The sequence below is a fragment of the Protopterus annectens genome, chromosome 4.part1 (assembly GCF_019279795.1).
Source record: "Protopterus annectens isolate FY-2018-M chromosome 4.part1, PAN1.0, whole genome shotgun sequence".
Lineage (NCBI taxonomy): Eukaryota > Metazoa > Chordata > Ceratodontiformes > Protopteridae > Protopterus > Protopterus annectens.
The window spans coordinates 629,319,662-629,346,023 of record NC_056734.1 but is presented as its reverse complement, the minus strand read 5'-3'; the positions used below and the strand labels follow the sequence as shown (position 1 = coordinate 629,346,023).

The 26,362-nt window shown below is 40.5% G+C and overlaps 1 protein-coding gene across 1 annotated transcript in view; it reads left to right on the top strand.

Annotated features, from left to right (window-relative positions):
- Window positions 1-1,531: 1,531 nt before the first annotated feature.
- Window positions 1,532-26,362, top strand: part of PIK3CA (phosphatidylinositol-4,5-bisphosphate 3-kinase catalytic subunit alpha) — a 1,902,358-nt gene continuing 1,877,527 nt past the window's right edge. The window contains exon 1 of the mRNA XM_044070443.1: window positions 1,532-1,761. The gene's annotated coding sequence lies outside the window, so the exon portion shown is untranslated. The remainder of the gene's footprint in view (window positions 1,762-26,362) is intronic.

The window sequence follows — 26,362 nt, the reverse complement described above, 5'->3', positions numbered from 1 at the left end:
CAATACGGATCTCCCAATCTTTTCTCATCCGTTACTTAAGCAATATATGAGAGGAGCGAAGAATATAAGGCCTCCTTTAAGAGCACCAGTTCCCACTTGGGTTCTCAACTTTGTTTTGGAAAAGTTAACTTTGTCTCCTTTTGAACCTGCAGCTTCCACAGATTTAAAGTTTTTATCATGGAAAACTGCTTTTCTTTTAGCCATTACCTCTGCCAGAAGAGTTTCGGAATTGCAAGCTCTCATGGCTGTGGAACCCTTTATTATTTTTCATCAGGACAGGGTTTCCCTGAGGACTAATCCCACCTTTATGCCTAAGGTGGTTTCGAAAGTAGCCTTGAATCAGACTATTCATTTGCCTACCTTTTATCCTAATCCTCAAAGTGAAGAGGAAAGTATTTTGCATTCTTTAGATATACACAGGCAGCTTTGTTTTTACCTGGACAGGACCAGGATTTTCAGGAAATCGGACCAATTGTTTGTGGCTTATGCTTCTACCTCACAGGGGAGAGCAATCACTAAGCAGACTTTTTCTAAGTGAATTGCCCACTGCATCAAGTTCTGTTACTCTCATCATGGTAAATCTGTTCCTGTTAATGTCAGAACACATTCTACCAGAGCTACTGCCACTTCGGCAGCTTTTCTCAGTGGAGTTCCTGCCAAGGAGATCTTAGAAGCTGCAACTTGGAGTTTTGTGCATACTTTTTCTAAGCACTACAATCTCCCTCTCTATTCTAAATCTAGGGCAGGCTTTGCCTCTGCAGTCCTGCAGGGTTTTGTGGCTGCCCCTTCTGTTCCTTCTCCGTCCACCCTGTCTTAGCTTTGGGATTCAACCCTACAGTAATGACTGTAACAGTGAACCACGAAGAACATAGTACAGTTGTGTACTCTTACCATAAATGTAGATGTTCGAGTATGTTCACTGTTACAATCTGGGTTACCCTCCCTCCTGTCCCTTCTTTTGTTGTTCTTTGAGTGCTGTCTGTGTCTCCTTGACATTTCTTTTTTCTCTGAGGTATTTTTGCTGGTGATATTTGGGAATGTTCTGGTTTATGTTTGCTTATTCTTTTTGATTAAGCTTTTGGCCTTTATTTTTGGGCACCTGACATCTGGGGCAAGAAAAACTGGGGAAAATGGCGTTGGCTGAGGTCTTTATACCCCTGGCGCACTGACGTCAGGGCAGGAGCGACTTCTGCCGACGTCGGACCCGACTTTGGGACTCTGGCCGATCTAGGGCTGCTGCCAGCAGGAAGAACCCTACAGTAATGACTGTAACAGTGAACATACTCGAACATCTACATTTATGGTAAGAGTACACAACTGTACTTTTTCAGACAGTCTAAGTCTCCAAATGACAATAAGTGATCACCCCTAAACCGAATTTACCAAGAGAGCATAAATACATATACCTGCTCAACTACACAGACAATTCGGTAACCTATTACTTACAAACAACAGCCCCTAACAACATTTCGTGATCTTTTACGCAAATCCAATATCCCACCCTACGAAACCGCCCCTCCCACTTCAGTAGGAAGACGGATTATGGAACACATACACAGAGGCTGTCGGACTCTTTACTAACTACACTTCCGGTCTAGTGAGTTATTTTTTTCGGTACTGAAAGAAATAACAAAACGGGGTATCGGTACTGGATTAGTGGATTACTGTTTTGGTGTCCTTCACACTTCTGGCCTGTGGTTAGGCCAGGAAATGACATTTACAGTTGAATGTTGTATTATTCATCAGAAACTTAGTATTAAGGTAAAGTCAAAATACCGCATTTCTTCTTTTAAGCGCAGGAACACATTATAATATGTGTGTGGGTGTGTTATCTGTATTATGTATGTGTTTCTATGACAGAGCATTAAAACGGAACTTGCAGGCTATTGGCTGTAAGGTGGTTTCCAAATCCAGACAGGGTAAGATATGTTCCAGACATAGTAACCTTCCACCATAGGCAGTGACAGCGGTCATTGATTTTTCCTTTCAGATTGCCAGTTGACACATTGTATTCGCTTACTACTTTGGTAAAAATTAAGTGGTTTCAGCTCCATAGATAAAGGCTGTATGTCTATCACCTTTTATTTGCTTGCTAGATGTATTGCATTTGGCTCCATTGCACGAGCTCATTGAAAGTGAGTATATCGCTGAATTTGTTAAGGCAAAATAAGCATAAGATTTCAAGTATTAACACTGTTGCGTTTAAATAATCGTTCGCAGTGCATAAAAACGTGGTGGCATGTCTTTTATTTTTGCAGACATGTGCTAAACCCATTTTCCTCCCTAAGGAGTTAGCTGTAGACATTCATGTTTTCTACATCATCTTCAAATGACACGTTTCTTCTAAGTTACGTTACAGTATTCTATCGTATTGGCTTTTGTGTAGCCAGACTTTTCCCAGGTAAATAACCGTGTCCCTATATGAACTGGTAACTGCGTATGTAGTACTTAGATGCATGGTATAATTCTTATTGTTATCCTTGAATGTTATGGAACCTTTAAGTGTAAGTGTACCTTTTGAGAACTGGTATACTAAATATTTATGTAAAATAAGTCACACTGCTGCTGCACAGACCAAATCCACTTTATTGTTGTACAAACCACAGCAGCACGGAAAAATTCACGGCAAACATGAAGAAGTAAACAGTTAAAACTGCACACACAGATTGAGCGCTTTTTGCCGTGAAAATTTCCGTGTTGTTGTGGTTTGTACAACAATAAAGTGGATTTGGTCTGTGCAGCAGCAGTGTGACTTATTTTACATTTGTTGTTCCTGACACTGCTTTGGGTTCCGTATTTTCGTTGTACTAAATATTTAAACAGGTGCACAGTATAGTACGTGAATGTGCGTTTTGGAACGCTGAGATGACAGAGCCTCCAGCTAAAGTTTGTTATTTAAATATCACATAAACCCCTAATATACAAGTTCTGTGTATGTGATTTCTTTTTTGCTTCTTCTTCTTCATGTGCACTTTCCTTTTGTTCTATCTTCCCTCTGTTGCCCACTTCATCTTCTGTCTGTTGACATTCCATTTTCACAGTTGTGAACACCTGTGTGTCTTGGGCACCCATGTTTACCTTTCATGCCTGATATTCTAATACTTTGCTTACCTTGCAAGTCATGACTTCCTGTTTGACTGCTGTCGAAGGCATTTTTAACCCATTATTAGAATCGTTTTAAATTTGAAGCAAGTTTTATACATGATTGGGCAGTTTCAGATTTTAGTAGTAGTGGGTAAGTATGGTTTCACCACCTGGCAGACAGAAACTATCACTGTTACCCAGCAGTTTTGTTTAGAAAATATGTTTATCCTTTTTGAAAACGTGCTGTATAATAGCGTATTGCTGCAAATATCCCTTTGTGTGGAAATGATTTTGACGTGTGTAGTGAATTACAAATGCCCTTTTCTTTGTGGAAAGACACTGATACTGTAGGTGTATTGTTGATTTTTTTGTATAAAATTTTATAGTAAAAGTAAGACTATTTTAAGATAAATTATAGTTTGTTGCAGTGTGGAAGTGGATGTGCAGTACATTTTCTAAGTATTCATTTTTTGAACTTCCATTGTAGTAACAGTACATTACATTACTGCTGTGTGTTAGTAAGACTAGAGAGAGTTTGCAACTACAATTTACCAACAGTTACGGGACCAGCTTGATATGTCACATAGCTCACATTCATGATTATTAAAGTAGTATCCTGTATTTTAATTTGGCTACAACACTAACCCAGAATGTCCACATGCATTCATTGTCCGTAATGCATTTATCAGTTTGTTTTCCTCTCTGATAGTCATTGGTGGTTTTTTTTTTTTGGTCTCTGTTGTTAGCTAGTTTAGTTTGCTAGTGATAAATATGTATTTATTTACTTACATATATTTGTTTACTGGGTAGTGTCCGACTAGGCCAGTAGCCTGTTTTAAGCGGAGACTCGTGGAGAAAAGCTCCAAAATAAAACAAGACAGATAAAACACAGAAATTACATAAGTAAGACATTAGGAATCATACAATCCAAGAATTATATATATACAATGTAAACTTGTTAAAAAAATTTATATACAAGGAGCAATTTAGCAATGAAACCACAGAATCTTGATGACTGAGTGAGACTGAGGCAGTCAGTGAGCATGTATAATGGAAAAGCTTGTGGACATAATAGAGATGATAGGAAGTTTACAGTGATCTATTGAAGTGCATAAAGCATTTCAGCTGTAAGAGGTGAGAGAATAAGTAGGAGAGAAGAGTTATCCAGGGGGGTTACAGGGGCCGAGCCAATTGCTTATAAAATGTTCTTTTATTTTTGTTTTAAAGGAAGAATAGGATGGGGTGCTTTGTATGCTAAGGGGAAGAGCATTCCAGGGCTTGGGTATTTTGTTTGAGTAGAGGGAGCCACCATGGAAGTTGTGTTATTTTGAGCAGTATCCTATTGGAAGATCTAAGGGACCTGCTGTTTATCTGTAGTTGGACTAGGGTTGAAATTGCAGGTCAGCTATTGGGGTTGTGTATGATTTTGTGGGTGAGGGTAAGTTGGTTTAATGCTAACAGGTTAGGAAGTTCTAGCAAGTTTAGTTATCGAAGAGTAGAACAATGATGGGCTTTGAGGATGATTAGAGGCAAACTTTACAATTTTGTTGTAGTAAGATTCTAGGTTAAGAATGTGAGAGCAGTAGAGAAGTGTAGAGGGTACCTGAGATCTAGTTGTGGCTAGTCTGGCTTGGGGCGTTAGGTAAGGTTTGGCTCTGTAGAGAGCACCAAGTTTGGAATGCACTTTTTTGATAGGGAAATATGAATATCAAATTTGAGACTGTCATCGATTGTTATGCCAAGGAGTTTGACCTGGTTAGTTGGCTCAATTTTGGTGCCATTTGCGGATTGAGTAGAGAGAGATAGGGAGCTGAGCTTGGTAGTTTTGTTTGTGAAAATCACTAATTTATTGGGTTTAGAATTAGTTGGTGGTTAGAAAGGAAAGTTTTGATCTCCTAGGAATGGTTTTTGCATCCTTGATTTTAGTTCTTGTGCAGAAGGGGCATAGCAGATATGGGATGTATCATCTGCTTATTCTATGATTGAGGCAATTTGGGTTGCTGTATTAAGGTTATTAGTAAATATGATGAGTAGAGGGCCAAAAATTGAACCTTTGGGTACACCAGTGGTTACAGGCAGTAGTGAGGAGAGATTGTTCTCCAATTTAGTTGCCTGTTGACTGATAACTGAGAAACCAAGATAGTGTTGCTGGACTGAGGTTGAATGTTGAATGTAACAAGTTTGTTGAAAAGTAGTTGATGGGAGATGGTGTCAAAGGCTTTTGACATATCAAGGAAAATTGCAGGGATTAGTTGTCATAAGGTGATGAATGGTATTGGTGAAAGATAACAAGGCTGTGTTTGTACAGTACTGGGGTCTAAAGCCATGCTGGGTATCTGATAGAAGGTTGTTAGTAGTTTTTGTTGAGGAGTTGCAGCTGAAAACATTTTTCTAAGATTTTGGCTATGGGTGAGAGCATAACTATAGGGTGGTAGTTTATCTCTATGCAGGGGACCTCCTTGTGGGGTGGGATGATTTACGAGACTTTCCGAGGAGAGGCATATATTGGAGATGGAAAGATTGATTAGAATAGAGATAAGATAGGCAATGGATGGAGACGCTATTTTTAGGAATTTGGTAGTTGATCGGCTGCTAGGCAGCAGGGTTTTAGTTTGCTTGGGAGCTTTTTGATGCAAGACGTCTGAATAGGTTTAAAAGAGAAGTTTGAAGTATTTGAGCCAGGGGAGGGAAGCGTGAGAGGCAGTTGTTGGTGGTTTTCAAGGAGGCAGGAGATAGAGTTAATGAAGTTTGAGTTAAATTCTGAGGCGAAGGGTTAAACTGTGAGGCTAAGGTTCAGAGGTATTGGCTGTGGAAGATTTATTGGGGTGTAGGAAGGAGTTGACTACATGTCAGCATTTTTGTGGGCTCTGTAGGAACTTTTGTTGAGAGGTTTGGAAATAGTGTTTTTATTATTGTTAATTTTCTTCTTAGCTTGATTTCTTAATTGCTGATGGGTGATTAGGTTGGTTTTGTTTTTGGAGGATAAATATAGGTCCCTAGCTCTGTCTCTCTGTTGAATCAGCTGTTTAGCATCATGAGAAAGCCATGGTGGTACTTTGGATTTGATGTAAATTTTCCTGTTGGGGGTTGGGCTATTTAGTATTACAAGGAATTTTTTTTATTAAAGAATTTAACGGCTAGGTCCAAGTTTAGGTTAATTAACGATGACCAGTCACACCATTTTAGTAAAAGGTTGAATAGATCAGGGGAGAAATGTTTCTTACTGCAGATGAATTTGAAGGGATTGCAAGACTGAGTTTGAATTCTTCTTCTAAGTAAAAATGTAGGGGCATGGTCACTAAAGCTGATAGGAAGGCAGCCGGCTTGGTCAGTCCTGGTTTGACTTCTTAGTTAATATCCAGTCCAGTAGTGACTTTTTTTTATATAGAGTGTTTGTCATTTCAAGTGGGGCAGTTTATAACTTGGGAGAAATTGCACAGATTGATAAAGTTGGTAGGGCAGTTATGATTAAAGTCACCTAGGATGATAGTTTCTTGACTGAAAATGCAGGCTGACCAAGAGAGGAGAAGTTCTATGCTGGGAAGATTGTTTCTAGGGGGCATGTATGCAACTGTGGTAAGCATGGTTTTATGAGGATTTATATGCAGGGGGTGATGAGAATTTCTGCATTGGGGATGTATGGGAGGTGTACAGTTCAGTTTTTCTAGCTTTAGTGAGTCTTTAAATATAACTTCTACACCATCACCTCTTTTGACTAGTCTATCTTATCTAATAACGTAATTGCCATAAGTAATTTCTTAGACTTTGATGTGAAGTTTTAACCATGTCTGTGTTATAACAACTATGACAGGAGCGTAGGTGGCTAGAATAGCATGCAGTTCAGTAATTTTGTTTACAAGGCTTCTAAGGTTGAATTGGTTATTAGTAGGTCTGATTTAGAGAGAGGAGGTAGAGCGATATGCATCTTGGATCCAGATGGAGTTAGGTTAGAGGAATATTTGTGAGAGTTTGGGAGGTGAAGTTGAGCTGGGGGCAAAGCATTGTTGGGATGGATATCCACTTGTAATTTGATATGTTTTATGGTAGTGCAGTATTATGTTTTTTTAGTTTGGCGGTGGCCTGATGGAATCTGAAAGTGGGCAGTTGAATGTTTGAGGATTTTATATATTTGAATGGAAAAAGGAGAGAGTTGGAAGTATTGTATAGTTGTGAGCATATGTAGCTATAAGGTTTGGGTGGCAGTTGATGATTACTACGAGTTTGTGCATGGGGGTGATAGTAATTTATAAAGATATTGTGGAGGTTGGAGGATTTGTAGGCTAGGAGGAGAAGGCCTATTAGAATAGTATAGTAGTTAGTAGAGTAGTGGAATTGCATATTTTGGGAGAATATTCAGAGAGAAAATGTAGGTAAGTGGGGGGATACAGCAGTCTGGAGGGGAGGAGAAATTGAAATTCAGTGTTTAGATCCGAGTTGAGTTGGGCAGATAGTGTGAGTAGAAACAGGTGTGGTGGGTGGTGTGAGGGGTGGAAGTGATTTTGATTGGATGATAGAAAGGGGTGTGGTGTCTATCTATAAATCTAAGGAAATAGGGAGTGGGTAGGAATGGGGTAGGTGTCTTTAGCTATAAGTCTAAGGAAATAGGGGGTGGGTGGGAATGAGGGTAGGGGAGCAGAGTGAGCCTGTGCAGAGCGGGTAGAATGCATGGCCGCAAGTATCGTTTCAGAAACTCAGTGAGCCGGCTTGCTGTAAGTCAAAAAACAGCTTTGTAGATGTTCAGTAATAGTTAGTTATAGTCTCCAAATGCCCTGAAAACACAGAAAAGTTATTTATTTTTATTTGTCCGGTAATTGGTCTGATCCACATGTGGGACAGTTTTTTCGTGGATTATGAAGGATGTCAAACTTGATAAAATACCCAAATGTTGTATTCATGTACAAATACCAGAATGTGTAGGTTAACATGTATGCTTGTTTATAAACTTTACTTGTTGTTTAAAAGTAAGCAACCTGAATGGATATGTTGCAGAATACTTGTTGCAACAAATGCAAAAAGTTATGGGGTACTGAGTTGGAGATTGCTTAAATTGTTCTTGGTTTACAAAGGTAGTTGTTTTTTTGTATGCAGAGGGTGCCTTAATGTAGTTGAGAATGTTTTTAAAATGGTTTGAGACCTTACTAACTGAGGATCCTACTGGAGATTTTTGTAGGTTAGAGTCCTACTGAAAGGGCTTCGGAAGCATAGGGTGGCTGTGTTTGGGTTTACAGAGTTGGGAGCTGGCACAGATGTTGAATTAGTAGAAGTTCATTGAGCATGCTAGAGAAGGGTAGTGTTTCAGGTTCTGAAGTTTATAGGTGGGTGCTGGTAAGGAAGAAGGAATGCTAATAAATAAGAAGTAATTTCTTCTGTAAAATTGTTCTTTTTCAGGCTTTGCAGCATTTGTATATCTGTGATGAATGTAGGAAGTGTGTGTGTGTGTGTGTGTGTGTGTGTGTGTGTGTGTGTGTGTGTGTGTGTGTGTGTGTGTGTGTGTGTGTGTGTGTGTGTGTGTGTGTGTGTGTGTGTGTGAATATGCATATGTACTAGTACGAAGGCAAACTGTTACTAGTGTTGTGGTTTGCTTTCCTATGGTAAAGCATGCTGGTTTGAAGAGGAGTTTGCTTGTATTGCAGGATAGTTTTAAGCAGTGCTGATAGTTAGTTTTTCTTGCCCCCCCCCCCCCCAGTATGCCATCCGTACATAAATCTCATCTTCTTACAGTAAGAAATTTGGACAAAACCTAAACAAATGGAGGGGACAATGGCCCAATAAATAGGAGCAGATTTTAAATATTGCTATCATAAACTTAAAAAGATGCTAGAATAACAGTATTTGTGTTAGCATATATATTCTGAACGTATGAAGCTCAAATGTATGTTATTATGTAGTGTCTTCATTCCTCAGTGATATACCAGAAAATCACAAATTTTATTAGGAACAGAATCAAAATATGATGCACAAATCTGGATTTTCTTTGAAAACCTGGACAGTTGAGGTATGCATCCATTTACTTTTAAAGCATTATTGCAGAGGTTTAACCCCAATGCTTCTACAATAAAAAAATTTGTGCCAGGAAGTGAGAAGTGACAGTTTCATCTTGATAAAGCAAGAGCGACTGTTTGTCTAGTATTTACTGTCATGCTAGTACATCCTAGATCCCCTAGAATGTCACCAACTATGAAGTGAATTATCTTTTCCCTGTACGTTGGCATCCATTCAAGAAAGAATGATTTTGTTCAAATCCATGGTATTACCTATGTTTGTGGCATACATTGAGAGCTCTCTCATGCCTCTCGGGATATCCTCCTAGGTTTTATGATCCAAGTTGTCTATACCCTCATGGTCCACAACCATAGCATAATCATATTTGTTTGGCTTAAAGCCACTTTATAAGTCTGATATTTTGGTATCTGAAAGGCAGCTCGCTGCACTCTCTGTCTTGCCTTGTGAGAGTTCACTCAGTACTTCTGGGAAAGGAGTCAGTAGTCACTCTTATGGTTTTGGTAGAAGGGTGTCCAGCTACATTAGTTTTGGAGTGATTATTTTTCTGGTGACCCATTCCTCTACTAATAGGTGTTAACATGTTTGATTTACACGGAGCCCTGTAGATATACTAGGCCTTGGAGGCTTAGGCAGGGACTTGTTAACAGCATTGGCATGTGATGGTCTACAGTGTTTTTGCATGGAATGCTGTGGTTTTGCTCACAGGATGTGCTTGTGAGAGAGAGGCCTCCAATTTGATTTCATTATCCTGCTCAGCTGTTTAGATTTTCACAGAATATCCCAATTTCTGCTTCATAATTTAGCAAGTTCCTCATAATTTTTTTTTTCCTGGCAAATAACTGATGATTGAAGTCACTAATTAATGACAGACATTTGAGTTTCAGACTTCATATCCACCGGAAAATGCATGCTAATGTAAAACCTAAAAAGTTGACAGAATAGTATAAGAGCAGTATTTAAAAGTGTCCCTTATTTTTGGAACTTTGTCTCCTCCCCCAATTATTTTTGGCTTTTTCCAGATTTCTTGTATTTGGAAGTTGAATGATATGGATGAAGTGGTCACATCTCTCGCATATAGATAGCAACAAGCTAATTAATAATTAATTGTCTGAGAGCAGTAGGACACTGCCTGAATATACAAAGTGCAGTGCGGTTGACAGCTGAGGATGAACAAGTTGGCTGACCTTCCATTTTATTTCAAGAATGTAGTAAAGAAATTTAATATTTGATTTTAAGAGAGAACTTAAGTAGTTAGTAGTTCAGTGGAGATGATATTCTCTGATATAACAGAATGTGGTTTAGGGATTTATTAATTAGTGGCTCATATTTTTATGAAGTGTTTACAGGAACGTGGCTTAAAAATTTATTTAAACTATGGCTTGTAGTCGTAGTGTAAAGGGGAGTAGTAAAGTTAAGATGAATTTAAAATAATCTCTTCATGGCGATCCTGTACATACGTACCTCACAAGGTGGTTCATGCAGATGTGGAGGTGTTTACCCTTTTCCTTAATGTAGTGCGATCTCGGAGTTGGTGTATTTAATTTGCAGGGGCTGTGAGTGGTGGTGGTGGTGGGGGGGCATTGCCCACGTGCAAAAATGTAAAACAAATACAATATGGTCCTGGACTGTTGGGTGGTGGGAGTGATCTAGGTGGCCCTTGCTACTGCGCACCTGGTAAAGTATGCATGTACAGAATAACCCTCTCCACTGCCAAGTAATTTATTGGCTACAGTCTTAGTGGGTGTGAGAATGTATAGATTAGTTTATACAAAATGCCACACTGTGTTTCACAGAGGAGTGCTCAGCGTTGTTTATCTCAGCAGAGGGAAAGAAAAATACTATAGAAATTCAGCCAATATTGTCTTCTTACAGACTACAGTAGCAATGTCATTCATTGCTACAGAACTACCGCCATTTTTCTTAGAAGCTGAAAGTTGATAAAAAAAATAGCCGGATAACTTATAAAACAACAAAATTTAGGAAAAGCAAATGAAAACGCTTTACACAGTCACAGTGAACAAAATAGCGGTTTAACCATGTATCACTAGTTGAGTATAAGTGCAGTATAAAATGAGTGCTTTCCTGCTCTTTATTTAATAAATCCGCTCAAAATGCCAGCTTTAGTAATTTCAGAACATGTGCTCTGTGTGCAGCCTTCTGAAGTCTTTTAATTTTAAAGAATTCCAAAGATAATTTGGACTTGGTTTTTAAACATCAGTCAGGGTTGAATATAGCGTCTCATTGATTCCAAGTTTTGTTTCCATACAGGGTAAAACTTCACTCCTCTAAGATAAAATCATTTGGAGTCAGTTTTGAACATATGATTTATGTTGAAGGTAAAGCCTCATTGATTTCAAAATGTAATAGGTTTTCTTTCAGCTTGACAACTCTCAGCCATTATTGCAGCAGGGTAACAGTGCGCTGCTTAGAGGTTTTGTCAATTAGAGAAATGTTTCCATCTTTTAAGACTGTAGAATTTTATTTTTCACCAGTATTATCAGTTTTTTGTTAATATAGAGTATAGCTTGGGTGAAAATAAGCTTGACCTTGCTTTTTTTGAAAGTTTTTGCTGTGTTATTTCATTGAAGTACACTGGGGTTGCTTTGAGAGTAAAGCAACACTAACTTTAAGATGTGTGGGGTTTAGATTGTGTACTTCAGGTTTGCTGAAATTATTGGGGGAAGAGTGTTGATTTTAAAGAGTGATCTGAAATTGGAAGCTGGCTTTTTATAGGTTCATAGGTAGGTACTAGGCTATCTGCATGAGGACATTTATAAGCCTAGCCAGAGTGTGTCAGCTTTTGCTGCCCCATTGATTGATTAACTGAGCCTCTGACAAGAAGAGCCAATGAAGTGATCCCAGGGGTGTATTTTCTGTTACCCATCCACTCGTCAAGGTTTCTCTTGAAGAGTGTTAAGTGAGGGGCTCTGCCTAGGAATTTTGTTCCAAAGCATGGGGAGTCTCTGTGACAGGAATCTATCCCTCCAGCATGTTCTATTTATTGTTGTGGCGAGGTTTAGCTCACTAGAGCGAGTGGCTTGCAGTGACTTGGATTTCTTTAGGTGGAGCATGTCCATTAATTCTGAGTTGGACTTGTAAGTCAGGCAGAGATCACCTCTGAGTAAGTGATATGCCACTGAGCACAGCCGGAGTGTTTCCAGTTGGGCTGCATAGGATATATGTTTGAGGCCAGTAATCCTCTTGGTGAGGTACTTTTGTGGTCTTTCCAGCTGTTGGAAGTGTCTTGAGAGGTACATCCAAAATGGGGCATTGTACTCTATGATGGGTCTGATGAGTGATGAGTAGAGGGGCACTATAACCTCTTTATTTCTAGATGTGAACCCTTTAGTAATTAGATGGGCTTCATAGAAGGATTTCCTAACTACTTTGGCAATATGATTGTCAAAGGAAGGATTACTATCTACCTGGGTCCTAAGATCTCTTATTACCTCTTCTGTATTAAGGGGGCTGCCACCTATGTGGTAATTCATGGGTGTTTTGTTTTTCCCAAATGGGATGACTATGTATTTTTTGGCATTTAGCTTGAGACCATGACTTTGACTCCAGGTGCCCATCTCAGTAAGGCCCTTTTGGAGAATGTCCGTGTCAGCCGGAGAGTCAATTATGGCTCCCAGTTTGCAGTCATTGGCAAACTTGGTTAGCCATAGTCCTCCTGTACTTCTGAGAAGTATATGCTGAACAGTAGGGGTCCCATGACCGAGCCTTGTGGGACACCACTTGTGACTGGTTTAGAGTCGACCTGGAGCCCGCTATTCTTACTGTGTGAGTTTTGTCTGTAAGCCAGTTGGCAACCCATCTCGTGACGTAGGGGTTTATGTTCAGGCTGGTGAGTTTTTCTATAATTCCCGAGTGGGGAATGGTGTCAAAAGCCTTGGCGCGGTCAAGGTAGGCTGTGTGAACCACCTTCCCCTCATGTATGGCCTTGGTGACTGTCTCAAAGTCAGCCAGGTTTAGTAGGCATGATCTGCCCTTAACAAAGCTGAACTGGGTTGGGTCAAGTGTTTGGAGGTTCCCAATGTCATTGTTAATGAGTTCCATGACTATGTGCTCCATAGCCTTGCAGACCAGGCTAGTCAGGCTTATGGGGCGATAGTTACCAGGGTCAGTTGTGGCCCCTCCTGTGTGGAGCAGAATAACCGTTGCTGTGCGCCATTCTATGGGCACGTAGCCTGTGGAGAGGCTGAGGTTGAACAGTGTGTTTAGGTGGGGGATTAGTTTGTTCTGTAGTTCATGCAAGACTCAGCCTGAGACACCATCTGGCCCCATTGACTCTGTGCTTTTGGCTTTTGAAAGGGCTATTTTCACCTGCACATCTGTGATTTCCTGGACACTACACTTTTCCGGTATTGTTGTAGGCCCTTTTGGGGGTGGGGGGGGGTGAAGTTTGCACTAAATCTATCCAGAATGTTGGCAATATCAGTAGGTTCAGTATATTTTGTGCTATTTTGTACTAGCTCAGAGCATGTCTGCGAGTTGCCACTTAGATTCTTGACATAGCTAAAGAAGGCTTTGTGGTTATCTTTTGAATCCTTGTCTATTTTTCTTTCGAAGTTAGCATTGGATGATTTTATGAGAAACCTTAGTTTCTTACTGATACTGATCAGGGATGTCTTTCCTTCTTGGAATTTGCTTTTTTTCTGAAGTAGTTTCCTCCTTTTATTGTATAGCCTGTTTATGGCAGGGGTCCACCAGACTGGTTTCCTTCTCTTAGGAGAGTGAGTTTTGGTTTTGCTAGGGATGGCACGATCCATGCATCCTTGTAGGTGCTCATAGAGTGCATTTGTAAAGGTTCCTGCATCTTGGACACTTATCCTTTAGCGTGGGGGCTGTGAAACTTACCACCTCTGTCTTAAGTAAGGTGAAATTTGCTATAGAAAAGTTTTTCACTGTGGTTTCCTTGGTTGGGGGTGGTGGTGTGGTGTGGACATCCAGGTGATTAGTTTATGGTCTGATCTAACCAGTGACGTGTTGACCTCCAGTGCGGGGCACCTGTCGCTCATGTTGGTGATTATCAGGTTCAGTAGGTTTTCACCTCTGGTAGGGGAGTTTACCAGCTGATCCATGGCATTTGAGTTAAATTCCAGGAAGCGCTGGACCTGGGAGTTTGTACTTGAGTAGTTTTCCCAGTCAACGGTAGGGTAATTGAAATCGCCCAATATCGGGGTGTTCGGTAGGACCTTCATGTTTTCCAGTGTCTCCAGAAAGGTGGAGTGGTGGTCCTGGGTCATGGAGGGCGATCTGTAGCAGGCCACAATTTGCATTGCAAATTTGCCCGATGTTAGTTGCACGTGGATGATCTCAGAGGTATCCTGCTGCGCCACTAACCTGGAGGTGTAGGTATCCTCGATGAATGAGGTAAGCCAGAGGTTGAGATAATTACGAGAAATGTTTACATTTTCTTTTAAGACTGTAGAATTTAGAGATTTTGTGTTTTATCATTATATTTGGTACTTTTATTGCCTCTTCTCTGTCCGTGTTTGTGTTTCTGTGGAGTAAAGTGAAGTAGGAGCTGTAGAACTCTCTTAGACTAAATCTGAATATTGTTCATAGTTTGTGTTTTGATCTCTCATTTAGTGTCTCTTTCTAGAAATGTCAAGAGGTTCTTAATTGAGATATTTATATGGCCTTTTAGAAAGTAAACTGTTTGCTTTTGGAGTCTCCTTTTAGGCAGAATCTATGAGCCACATTTTCCCAGTGTGTGTTTTTTTTTGTGCTTGACCAGATTGTGTCCATATTTTATTTTTTTTGCCATTCTTACAGGATCACTGTTAGCAGGATCTAAAAACATATATTTTTATTTCATCTTTATGGCCTACTCATTGCAAACCTCCAAACAGGATGCTACTAAGTAGTTAATACATTTTTTTTTTTATTTTGTTGTAATCCTTATTTTCCTGATGAGGTGGATGATGGATCATGATGATTGATGGAGTAGTTTTGTTTTTGGCTAAGCATTCTCTTTAGTGTTATGTACTCTGTGTCTCTAGGAAAACCAAGTTTAAAATACTCAACCCTTGCTGCATTCTTATTTCTATTCAGTCAGGATGGTAGCATTCAAAATTACTATTTATGTTTTTAATCTTTGGTCATAGTTTCATTATTTTACAGTGAATCTTGACAGGTTTTTACTGTTGGAACTCGGTACAGCGTCTCTAAAAGAAATCTTTCTTTCAACTGCAGGAAGTTCTTAAAATATTACTTGCGCACTTATTTTCTCTGTTATCCAGAGTGCCATGTTTCATGACATTGTCTCATCTGCTTTCTGAGTTGAAGACTTAATGAGAAGGGATATAGCAATGTCACATCTCCACAGACTGTGTAGATTTTTGTTTCCAGTTGTAATGAACTACAGCAGGGTTAATAACCCTTCATTCTTGTTGTTTCCTAGTGGTAGGAGCTCATATAGTAAATTGTTCAGAGTAGCGTTCATGTGCATGTTCTAATAGAGAGCTTCAGTCCGTGGTGGGCAGCTGCAGCTGTAATAGGTTTTAAAAGATTCTCAGTAATTCCCTGTACTGGTTAGTGTACCAGTGATGTAGAGCAGGTAGTAGTGGTTTTGTCATTGTGCCAGTCTCTTAGATCTACTGATGTTTTCCCTACTGCAGCTGTTCCTGACAAGGCTTTTTTTTCTCCTTCACTTGGGATTGTCATTCCACCATGAAGAATACCATTTACTCTAATCAATCCTCCTTCAAATCTAGTCGTTTGTTGATATCCTCTTGAATTAAAAATATTTTGCTTAATTATACAAGTCCTTTCCACATTAGTGTAGTTGTAATTCTCAAGGACTAGTCTTGCTGCATAAACTGGCTTTGTGCCTAAAGACTTCTTTGCCTCTAGTGTAAAGGGACTTCTGGCTATTGACATGTCAGATGTACAAACTCCTCTCCCTTTTTTTTCAATATTTTGCTGTACTTATTAGAACCTATTGTTTTATAACTGCTAAAGAAATAAAGGTAAGTTTCTAATCCTTAATGACTGTAATCGATTGTTTAAAAAAAAAAATGTATAATTATACAAATGCATCCCTTTTTTAAACTTTGTAGAAGCAACTGTTAAACAAAATTAATAAAGAAGTGTTCTCAGGGCGGGGCTCTTCTTTTGCCTGTATAAATGCATTGAGTCTAGTTGTCCTTACTTAATTCTTAGCCGCTTCAGGCATACTTTTGTTTGCCGAGGAAGTAAATTAATTGCCTTGATCTTTTTCACTGCTAGAATTAGCTGGTTTTGGTATTTTAAAAGTAGATTGCCTTGTATCTTTTTTTTAAATTTGATGTTTTCTGTGTAGCTTCTGAATTAATGTTTTGGTAGGACTGTATGCATTACTGAGAGATGTCTGTCTTTTCAATAACTAACTTAAGATTTTGAAAAGGTGTTGACATTTCATCCTAGAGGATTTGTTTCTTTGTACTACTACACCATTTCTTCCAGGGAGGGAGTTGTTTGAGGTCAGCATTAGAGCTTCACCCTGGTGGGGAAACAGATTATCAGATGATCTGACACAGGTTCTTCTACTCAGCAGTTTTCTTTACTTTTCTCCCTAAGTAACCCCCATACTATGTACAGTCAGTTCAGTACTTGAGCCATAATTTCATTGAAGGTTTTACTCGCTTCCCCTACTCTGTGTGCTCACTGTCCTGAGAGTATTCCCTCCACAGTTTCTTTTTTAGGCTTAGTTCTCATTTTTATCTACTGCTTATTGTCTGCAGCTCTGTGGAATCTGAATAGCACAAAGCTATCCACATAGGAAGTAATGGCTGATTTATGCCTCACTTGTTACATGCCAGTGTACGCATTGCTTTATATGAACACAAATACGTTCTGGAGCAAGAAAATTTGCTGTTGCCAATTTTCCATTATCCTAACGGAATCAATTTACATTCTCCAAGTTAAAGCAAATCCACTCAGCTCTTGGTTCTCCTGAATTGGTATACATCTCTGGGGGGGGGGGGGTCTTCTCTGTTACAGCTGTAGTACTGCTCCAGTAGCTGATTGCATTACCAGTTCCCACCAGTGTGTCAGTGTGTGTGTGTCAGTGTGTGTGTGTCAGTGTGTGTGTGTCAGTGTGTGTGTCTTGGCAATGTTAGAGGTTTGCCTCTGCTTCTATGTAGACTACATTTACTGTTTTGCATTCATCACTCTCCAACTGCTTGCAGCATATTATTTCCCATCACTGAAAGACTTTTATGTTGGCATATCTTGCTATTGTTACTCCTTTTGTATTTAACATATGTGCAGCGGTCAGCATTGTCGCCTCACAGCAAGAGGTTCTCTGGTTCGATTCTTGGCTGGAGCTCCTTCTGCGCGGAGTCTGCATGTCCTCCCTGTGGTTGAGTGAGTTTTAAAGACGTGTGTGTGTGTGTGTCTCTGTGTGTGTGTGTGTGTGTGTGTGTGTGTGTCTCTGTGTGTGTGTGTGTCTCTGTGTGTGTGTGTGTCTCTGTGTGTGTGTGTGTGTGTGTGTGTGTGTGTGTCTCTGTGTGTGTGTGTGTGTGTGTCTCTCTGTGTGTGTGTGTGTGTGTGTCTCTGTGTGTGTGTGTGTGTGTGTGTGTGTGTGTGTGTGTGTGTGTGTGTGTGTGTGTGTGTGTGTGTGTGTGTGTCTCTGTGTGTGTGTGTCTGTGTGTCTGTGTGTGTGTCTCTGTGTGTGTGTGTCTGTGTGTGTGTCTCTGTGTGTGTGTCTCTGTGTGTGTGTGTGTCTCTGTGTGTGTGTGTGTCTGTGTGTGTGTGTGTCTCTGTGTGTGTGTGTCTCTGTGTGTGTCTCTGTGTGTGTCTCTGTGTGTGTGTGTGTCTCTGTGTGTGTGTGTCTCTGTGTGTGTGTGTCTCTGTGTGTGTGTGTGTGTGTGTGTGTGTGTGTGTGTGTGTGTGTGTGTGTGTGTGTGTGTGTGTGTGCACCTTCTGTGAAGGTTGGGTGTCTGAACTTTCTTTTTTAAACTAGTTTCACCCTGAGATCATCTTCCTCCTTTAATTCACTCTCTGCTATTAGATTTGTACACCTTGTATTATTGTCCTTTTCCTTTATCATTACTTTATCACTTGGAGCTTACTTGGCAGTATCACAGAAGGAAAAACTTGTACATAATAATGAACCATAGAGCTAAACTGTTTTTCATTTACTGCCTAAACATGAATATTTCTATCTCCCACTAATAGCACTATATCTGGTAAGAGGTGGTAAGATTAATGCCAGCTGGCATTGGGTAGCTCTGCACATAACATTTCCTAGGCTACTTCAGTCCCCCCCCCCATTTTATATATACATGTATTTATTATTTCTTGGACTGCTCAAAAGACTCATCATAACCTGAGCCAAAGGCAAATAATTATCATTCCATTATTTACAGTAGAAGTTCTCAAAACTTGAAACATTTTATAGAATATTTAAGGAATGTGTCATTTTACAAAACATGTACAGAATGTGTAACATTTTAAAAACCTTAAATAATATAGATGACAGTATTACAACTGTGTTTTTCGTAAAGTGAATTATTAATAGACATTATTAAAGCTATTGGAGCATGTTGACTATCAGGAAGCATGGGAGAGAAAAGGCAAGAGAGTATGTGAAACATAGTAATTTAGAGTGAAGAGGCGCAGAATGAGAAAAAGACTAGAGGACAATGTTCGGAGTTGATATAGAATGTATAGGATTATAAATACTCTTTAAGTTTACATTGGTTGCATATTGGCTTCCAGTGTTGATCTACTTTAGAGCTGATTAAAGAGTTTTGTGAGTTGAGAGCAATAGCCACATTGAGTAATATGTCGACTAACCAGCATCTTTGAGCGGCTACATTTGTATTCCTCTAAAATGAGAGACGCTTTTTTTCATGAGTAAAGGAAAGTTAATGATGACGTTCTTTCACTTGTTAGTCAATTCTACAAGGTGGGGGCAAACTTGCTGAAAGTGTTTCACAAACAAGTTGGAAATGCTGCCAATGAAATTTGAAGCTGTACTGACTCCTCGGAGAAAAGGATGTTTTCAATAAAGGGAATTTGTTAGCTAAGGGAGGACAATAACTTCCCTTATTGAATTTAAATGGTAATATGTCGGGCAAATATGAGGCTCCAGCTGACACTGGTAGCCATTTTGCATTCTTAATAGTATGGCAATTGTACTGTATGTAATTGAAAAAAAAAGTGGATAATCCCGAGTTTTTTGTTTTCTCTCTTGTCTGCAGATGATGGGCTTCATGCAGAGATAATAGAGGCAGTAATTAACAATACATACCCAAGCCTGTTAACACATTACTGTTTGCATGCATCCGTTGTGAGTAGATGTGAAATTTATAGGTATCAGAGCTGATTACTCTGCATTCAGTAGTTCGATATGTGCCTGAAAGGCAGTTGGGTCAGGATTTATGTTTGAGTGCCTTTGCTGTGATGTGGTGAAGCACCAGGAAGGTCAGTGATGGATAAATGTTGTGATTTAATATTTTTTGATGTGACAGAGCCTTGCAATGGATTTTTATGAATGAATAGTATTTCAGGACAACTCACCACTGCCCTTTTCTTGGCATTGTCAACAAAAGCTGTGAAGCTGTTTAAGAAATGCAGTGAAAAACAGGAGTTATCCTTCAACCAGGACTCACATAGAAATTAGCTTAGGTTGTACAGGGTAGTCCAAGCTTCCAAAAGAGGCCATTTGTTATTGGTGCTACAAACATTCGGGTAAGTTATTCTAGGATCTTTAGATGTATTAATATAGTTAACAGTGTAACTGTGAAGACCTTGGTTCAGATGAATGTCCCCCTACTTGCACAGTAATAAATAGAAATACTAAAACATGCTTTTGCGTTTTTATTAGGCTTTTGATTGGTTTATTTTTATGATGTGTAGTTAGGATTTCTTTGAGCTTGGGAATAAAAGTTAGTTAGCTAAATCTAGTTCACTGTGTAGGTGGATCTTTTTTTTTTTTTTTTGCTAGAGATGTTAGTTTGAATATGTAATTAACCATGTTTTGTGTATAATTTTGTTTTATCTTTTGTTGAAATATTTATGCTAAGAAAGTACAAAAAACTTCTTAGATAAGACTGCACGATGACATTGTGGATTTCCCCATTTGAATCTGTATAAGAAAGATATTAGGAAAAGAAAGCAGTTAAACAAAATTAATGTTAAGTAACAGCTGTAAAAGAGTTTGAGATGTGCAAGGAAATGAACTTGTGCTTCTTCTTCTTTCAGCTTTTCCCGGTTAGGGGTCGCCACAGCGGATCACCTGTCCGCTCATGATTGGCAGTGGAGTTTTACAGTGTCGAGTTGCCAGCCCAACCTTCCACAGAAGGCACGCACACATACACACACTCACACCTAGTGCCAATTTAGTGTGTCCAATCCACCTACAGCATGTCTTTGGGATATGGGAGGAAACCCACATGACCACAGGGAGGACATGCAGACTCTGCACAGAAGGCACCCCAGCTGAGGATCGAACAGGAGAGCCTCTTGCTGTGAGGCGGCAGTGCTAACCGCTGCACCACCGCAGCCACCCAAGGAAATGAACTTGTGCTAAGAATTGCAAATGTGTAGTTTAGGCAGTCAGTGTAAGTGGTTAACAATTGATGTTGAAAGGGCAGTGTTTTACATGCAAAGTAAAGTGTAAAATAACATTCATAGCATTTGTTACTTTACTGTGTGCAAGTAAAACATTGCTTGTGTATTATAAAGCATTCTCGCATACCAGTGATGATAATAGTGAATAATATTTCTGACTGTCTAATTTGCTGTTGTAATGGGCTGTGCTAAGCGAAGTTTAGAACAGTATAAAGCATCTTAATACAAAAGATGTTTTAAAGCCAGTGATATCTTATTTAATTGGAGGTTTAAGTTAATGCATTATTGTAAGGTTTATTACAGTGCATGGAACGCCAGGATTACACTTTAAAAATCAGGAAAAAGATAAATCTGTTACATGCTACTGTAGTGTGAGACTCAACCATAACGGCACTTTGAGTGGTGTAGCAATTGTCCTACACTCTTCTAAGAGCTGTGATGGCCTGGTATAAAGGAAGGGGCATTCGTCTGGTCCCTGAATATCTTTCCCTTATGTCCACAGACTTTTGTCTGTAAGTAAGTTACTTAAATTAGGGCAGTATTTAAAAACTGTCCCTGACTCTTTCCTTACTTGCTTTCTATGTGACAGCACTTGCTAAGTGATTTACTCGCTTTCAAAGCCAGTAAAAGACACTGTGGTGGTTTTTCTTTGTTTTTTTTTGTAACTGATGGTACATGGAGTTGGTAAGGCTCTATGCACTGCAAAATTATGATCGTGTCTAGCCAGTCCTAGGCTGTTATGGGTTCTCGACATGGAGGCCAAGATTTGCTGTTGAGGTGAATTTTCTTGGCATCCATATCGAGAACACATAATAATGTGGATACAAATGGAGACCAGCTCATGACCCTCTATATTATTGAACTGTAGGTGAAGTTTATTTGGGAGTAGTAGTATTTGAAGCATAGATGCATCTTATGCCAGATGTTGATGGTTAACTACAGTCTTCCCCCCAGTGATCTCAAAATACGGGCAGTGTTGGAGATGATGAAGCACAGGAGGGTATGGTTCAGAGACTGTGTCTTTTCCAGAGGGAACATTGCAGAAGACCTTTTGGTTTACTCAGCAGTCCTTCTGTGTGATTCTTTCTTTCCATTCATAGGTTTATAGGTAGGTACGAGGCTATCGGCCCAAGGGCCTAAGTAAGCCTAGCCAACAAGGTTCCATGGCTTACGCCACCCAAGAAAGTTATTTTCCTGTTCCCCTGTTGAGCAGAGCCACAGAAGTGATCCTCGGGGTGTATTTCCTATTTCCCATCCACTCATCAAGATTTTTCTTGAAGAGTGCTAATGAAGAACTTTGCTTGACATAGATGAGTAGCTTGTTCTAGAGTATGGGAAATGTCTGGAACAAGAATCTATCCATCCAGCATGTCCTGTTTATTGTGGTGACAAGGTTTAGGTACCTAGAGTGTGTAACTCGGAAGGCTTGGCATTTCTTTAGGTGTAGCATGTCCAACAGCTCTGGGTTTGATGTAGCTTTGTATGTTAGGCAGAGATCACCTCGGAGTAGGTGATATGCTATGGAGTAAAGCAGGAGTTTTTTGAGATGGTCAGTTTAGGGCATCTGTTTGAGGCCAGTAATCCTCTTTGTGAGGTACTTCTGTGGCCTTTCCAGCTGCTGCAGATGTCTTGTGAGGTACATTCCAAAAGGGGCGCTGTACTCCTATAATGGGTCCTAATGAGTGTTGAGTAGAGGGGAACAATGACCTCTCTTTTCCTGGATGAGAACCCTTTTGTGATGAGGCGTCCCATGTAGAAGGATTTCCTGACTACTGTGGGATGTGATTATCAATGGAGAGACTACTGTCCACGTGGATCCCAAGGTCTCTTATCACACATTCGGCATTAAGTAGACTGCTGCCTATGTGGTAGCTCATGGGTACAGAGTTTTTACCAAAAGGGATGACAATGCACTTTTTGGCATTGAACTTGAGGCCATGGCTCTGACATCAGGCATCTGTCTCAGTGAGGCCCTTCTGTAGGATGTCCACATCATTTGGGGACTCGACTATGGCTCCTAGTTTGCAGTCATCTGCGAACTTCGTTAGCCAGAGGCCTTCTGTGTTGGCCTGTACTTCAGAGAAGTAGATACGAAACAGGAGAGGTCCCAGGACTGAACCTTGTGGTACTCCACTTGTCATTGGTTTGAAGTCTGATTTGGAGTCTGCAACTTTTACATTGTGGGTTCTCAGTGAGCCATTTGGCAACCCATCTTGTGACATAGGGATTTATACCTAGTTTAGTGAGTTTCTCTATAATTCCAGAATGGGGGATGGTGTCGAACACCTTGGCGAGGTCAAGATAAGCTGTGTGAACCACCTTACCCTCGTCTACGGCTTTGGTGACTGCCTCAAAGAAGTCAATCAGGTTCAGGAGGGCATGATCTGCCTTTCACAAACCCGAACTGGGTGGGGTCCAGAGTTTGGAGGTTACCAATGTGTTTGAGTTCCATGATGATACGTTCCATGGCCTTGCAGACCAGGCTCGTCAGGCTAATAGGGCGATAGTTCCTGGGATCAGTAGTGGCTCCCCCTTTGTGGAGTGGAATAACTGTTGCTATGTGCCATTCAGTGGGCACAAAGCCTGACTTGAGGCTATGATTGAACATGGTGCTTAGGTGGGGAGCCAGTTCGTTCTGAAGTTCGTGTAAAATGCAGCCTGGGATGTTGTCCGGTTCCATGGGTGCTGCGTTTTTGGCTTTATAGAGTGCAGTTTTTACATGCATAGTTGTGATTTACAGGGACTATGCATTTTTCCTTTATAGATATGGGCCGTTTAGGGGGTGAGAGGGGGGTAAAGTTAGCATTGAATCTATCTGCCAGGATGTTGGCAATATCAGTTGGTTCTGTAGTTTTCGTGCCATTGTGCTGTAACTCAGAGCAGATCTGGGTGTTGCCATTGAGATTCTTGACATAGCTATAGAATGCTTTGTGGTTGTCCTTGGAATCAGTGGCGATTTTTATTTTCGTAGCTGGCTTTGGAGGATCTTATAAGGGATCTGAGCTTCTTACTGAGGCTGACCAGAGAGCTCCTCCACCCATGGGATTTTACTCTCTCTCTTTTTTGCAACAGTTTTTTCCTTCTGTTGTAGAGTTTGTTTATGGCAGGGGACCATCAGATTGGCTTCCTTTTTTTTTTTTGAGGATAGCGTCTTGGTTCTGTTTGGGATAGCACAATCCATGCACTCATGTAAGTGCTTATAGAGTGCATTTGTGTAGGATTCAGCAGTCGTAACTGTATTGTTCATCTGCATGGGTGTCATGAAGTTCGCCACTTCTGTCTTAAGCATGAAGATGGCTTTGGAGAAATTTTTTACCGTGGTTTCCTTAATGGGAGGTGGGGTGTGGATATCGGGGGTGATTAGCTTATGGTCTGATCTGACCAATGAGGAGTTGACTTCAGGTGTGGAACACCGATCACTCATGTTGGTAATGACTAGGTCTAGGATATTGTTGCCCCTGGTTGGTAATGACTAGGTCAAGGATATTGTTGCCCCTGGCAGGGGTGTTGATAAGTTGATCCAGGGCATTGGAATTTATGAATTCCAGAAAGCATTGAGTGAAAGAGTTGGTACATGAGTAGTTTTCCCAGTTAATGGTGGGGTAGTTGAAATTGCCCATTATTAGGGTGTTTGGTTGAACCCTAATATTTTTTAGTATATCAAGAAAAGAGGAGTGGGAATCTTGGGGCATGGTGGGGGATCTGTAGCAAGCTACAGTTTGGATTGCAGTTTTGCCCAGAGTTAGTTGCCCTTGGATAACCTTGGATGCATTGTGCTGAGCAACTAGCCTGGAGGTGTGGCTATCCTTAATGAATATGGGCACACCGAGCCCTAGCCAGTATCCATAATCCCAGAGGCGACAGGTGCAGGCCATCTCTGGCAAAGCCTCATGGTCTGTCGACCATGTCATCCCAGGCATACAGATACCGGATCCCCTTAGAATGGCACCAGAAGCTTAGCTAATTGTTGAAGTCAATCATTTTATTGTTGTACTGCGGTATCATTCTGTGCGATGGCAGGATGCTACTCAGGGCTAGGGTCATACCTGCCTGGGCTACAAGATCGGAGAGCTCTTCCATGTCTCTTTTCATGTAGTCCAGGAAGGTACATTTCAGGTCGTTCACACCAATATGGACAATGACAGAGTCATATTTGTATTTGTTGAGTGACCTGAGTCCGTGGGTTATGTGATGGATCCTGGCACCCGACAGGCAGCTGACAGTAACCTTCTCCTTGTTTAGCCTGGTGAATGGGACTTCAGTGTGCCTGACTATAGAGTCACCTATGACTAGTGTGTTGGGTACGTTGTTTTGCCTTATGGGCTGTGGTTGAGTGGCACACCAAGTCTGTGGGCTATGTGTCATTTGGGTTGTGTTGGGGGGTGGAGGTTGCTTATGTTTCTGCGTTGGAGGTCTCTATTGCTTGAGTAGATTATTATTGAGAGGCTCCACGAATGTTTTTGTTTCTTTGTGTGGATTTTGGTGGTGTAGGTTTAGTGGAACTATGTGATGAGTGTAGTGTGATGCAAGTGTTTACTTTCTCATCTTGACTGTCAAGTTCAGTCTTGGATGGAGAGAGCTTTACCTCCAGTTTGGCTAGTTACGTGCATCTCTCACAGGTTGTAGTGTTGGGTGGTAGGAGGAGAGGGTTATCTGTGTACATGAGGCAATTGCTACATTACCCCAAGATGTCCAGATTCATCAGATAGGAGAGAACACTTGGACATGCCTGATTAAAAAAAAAAACTATTTTCCTCTAGACAAGTGAGGAAAGTGAGTACAATAGCTGTTTTTCTCTAAGCAAGTGAGGAAAGTAAGTACAAAAATTTTCCTCTAAGTAATGAGGAAGGTTGAGTGCTGTAGTAATTTGTAGCTTATTTAGTGCTCACAACAAGTTCTGAACAAGTGCTGAGCAAGAATAAGCAAATTCAAGTGCTAAAACTAAGAATCTGTATCTGGACTAGACTAGTTGCGGGAAAGGGGGGAAACGAGTGCAAATGCGGGCTTTTAAATCAGAAAGTTGAAAGAGATGGGAAAACTGCCCAAACAACCAGTAACTACAATTTCTGGACCAGAACCACTCCTTATGTGGTAGATAGGTTACCTAGTGCTTACCACTCCCAATGATAAGCTAGAAGGATTCCCTCCAACACATAAAGGCTTGGGGGGGCTCAGGAGCTTACAAACAGTCCTGGATACAGCAAATTTGTATCTGGACTAGACTAGTTATAGGAAGGGGGAAAACGAGTGCAAATGCGGGCTTTTAAATCAGAAAGTTGAGAGAGTTGGAAAAACTGCCCAGACGACCAATAACTATGGGCCAAAACCACTCCTTATGTGGTAGGTAGGTTACCTAGTGCTTACCACTCCCACTGAGTGGCGGCCATGATTAATCAGTGCAGCATTGAAATTCATGATATTGTGGTTCTCGCCCCAAGAAAAACTGGCAGAATTCTCTGGCTGACTTGACTTTTGGCTAGAGACTTGGGGCAGTAGTTTAAAGAGCCTCTTTCCTCAACACCTGGTAAGGGAGCGTCACTGAAAGCAGAGATAGAAACACACAATTTCCCCTAAGAGTACACTGGGATTAGGATCTAAACCTGGAATTGAACTTCACTCCAGGTCCCCAAATGAGTCTTCACATTAACCATTACAGAGAACTGTGTCCTAGTTTTGGGTATTTGACACACTCGCTCTTAAGTATTTG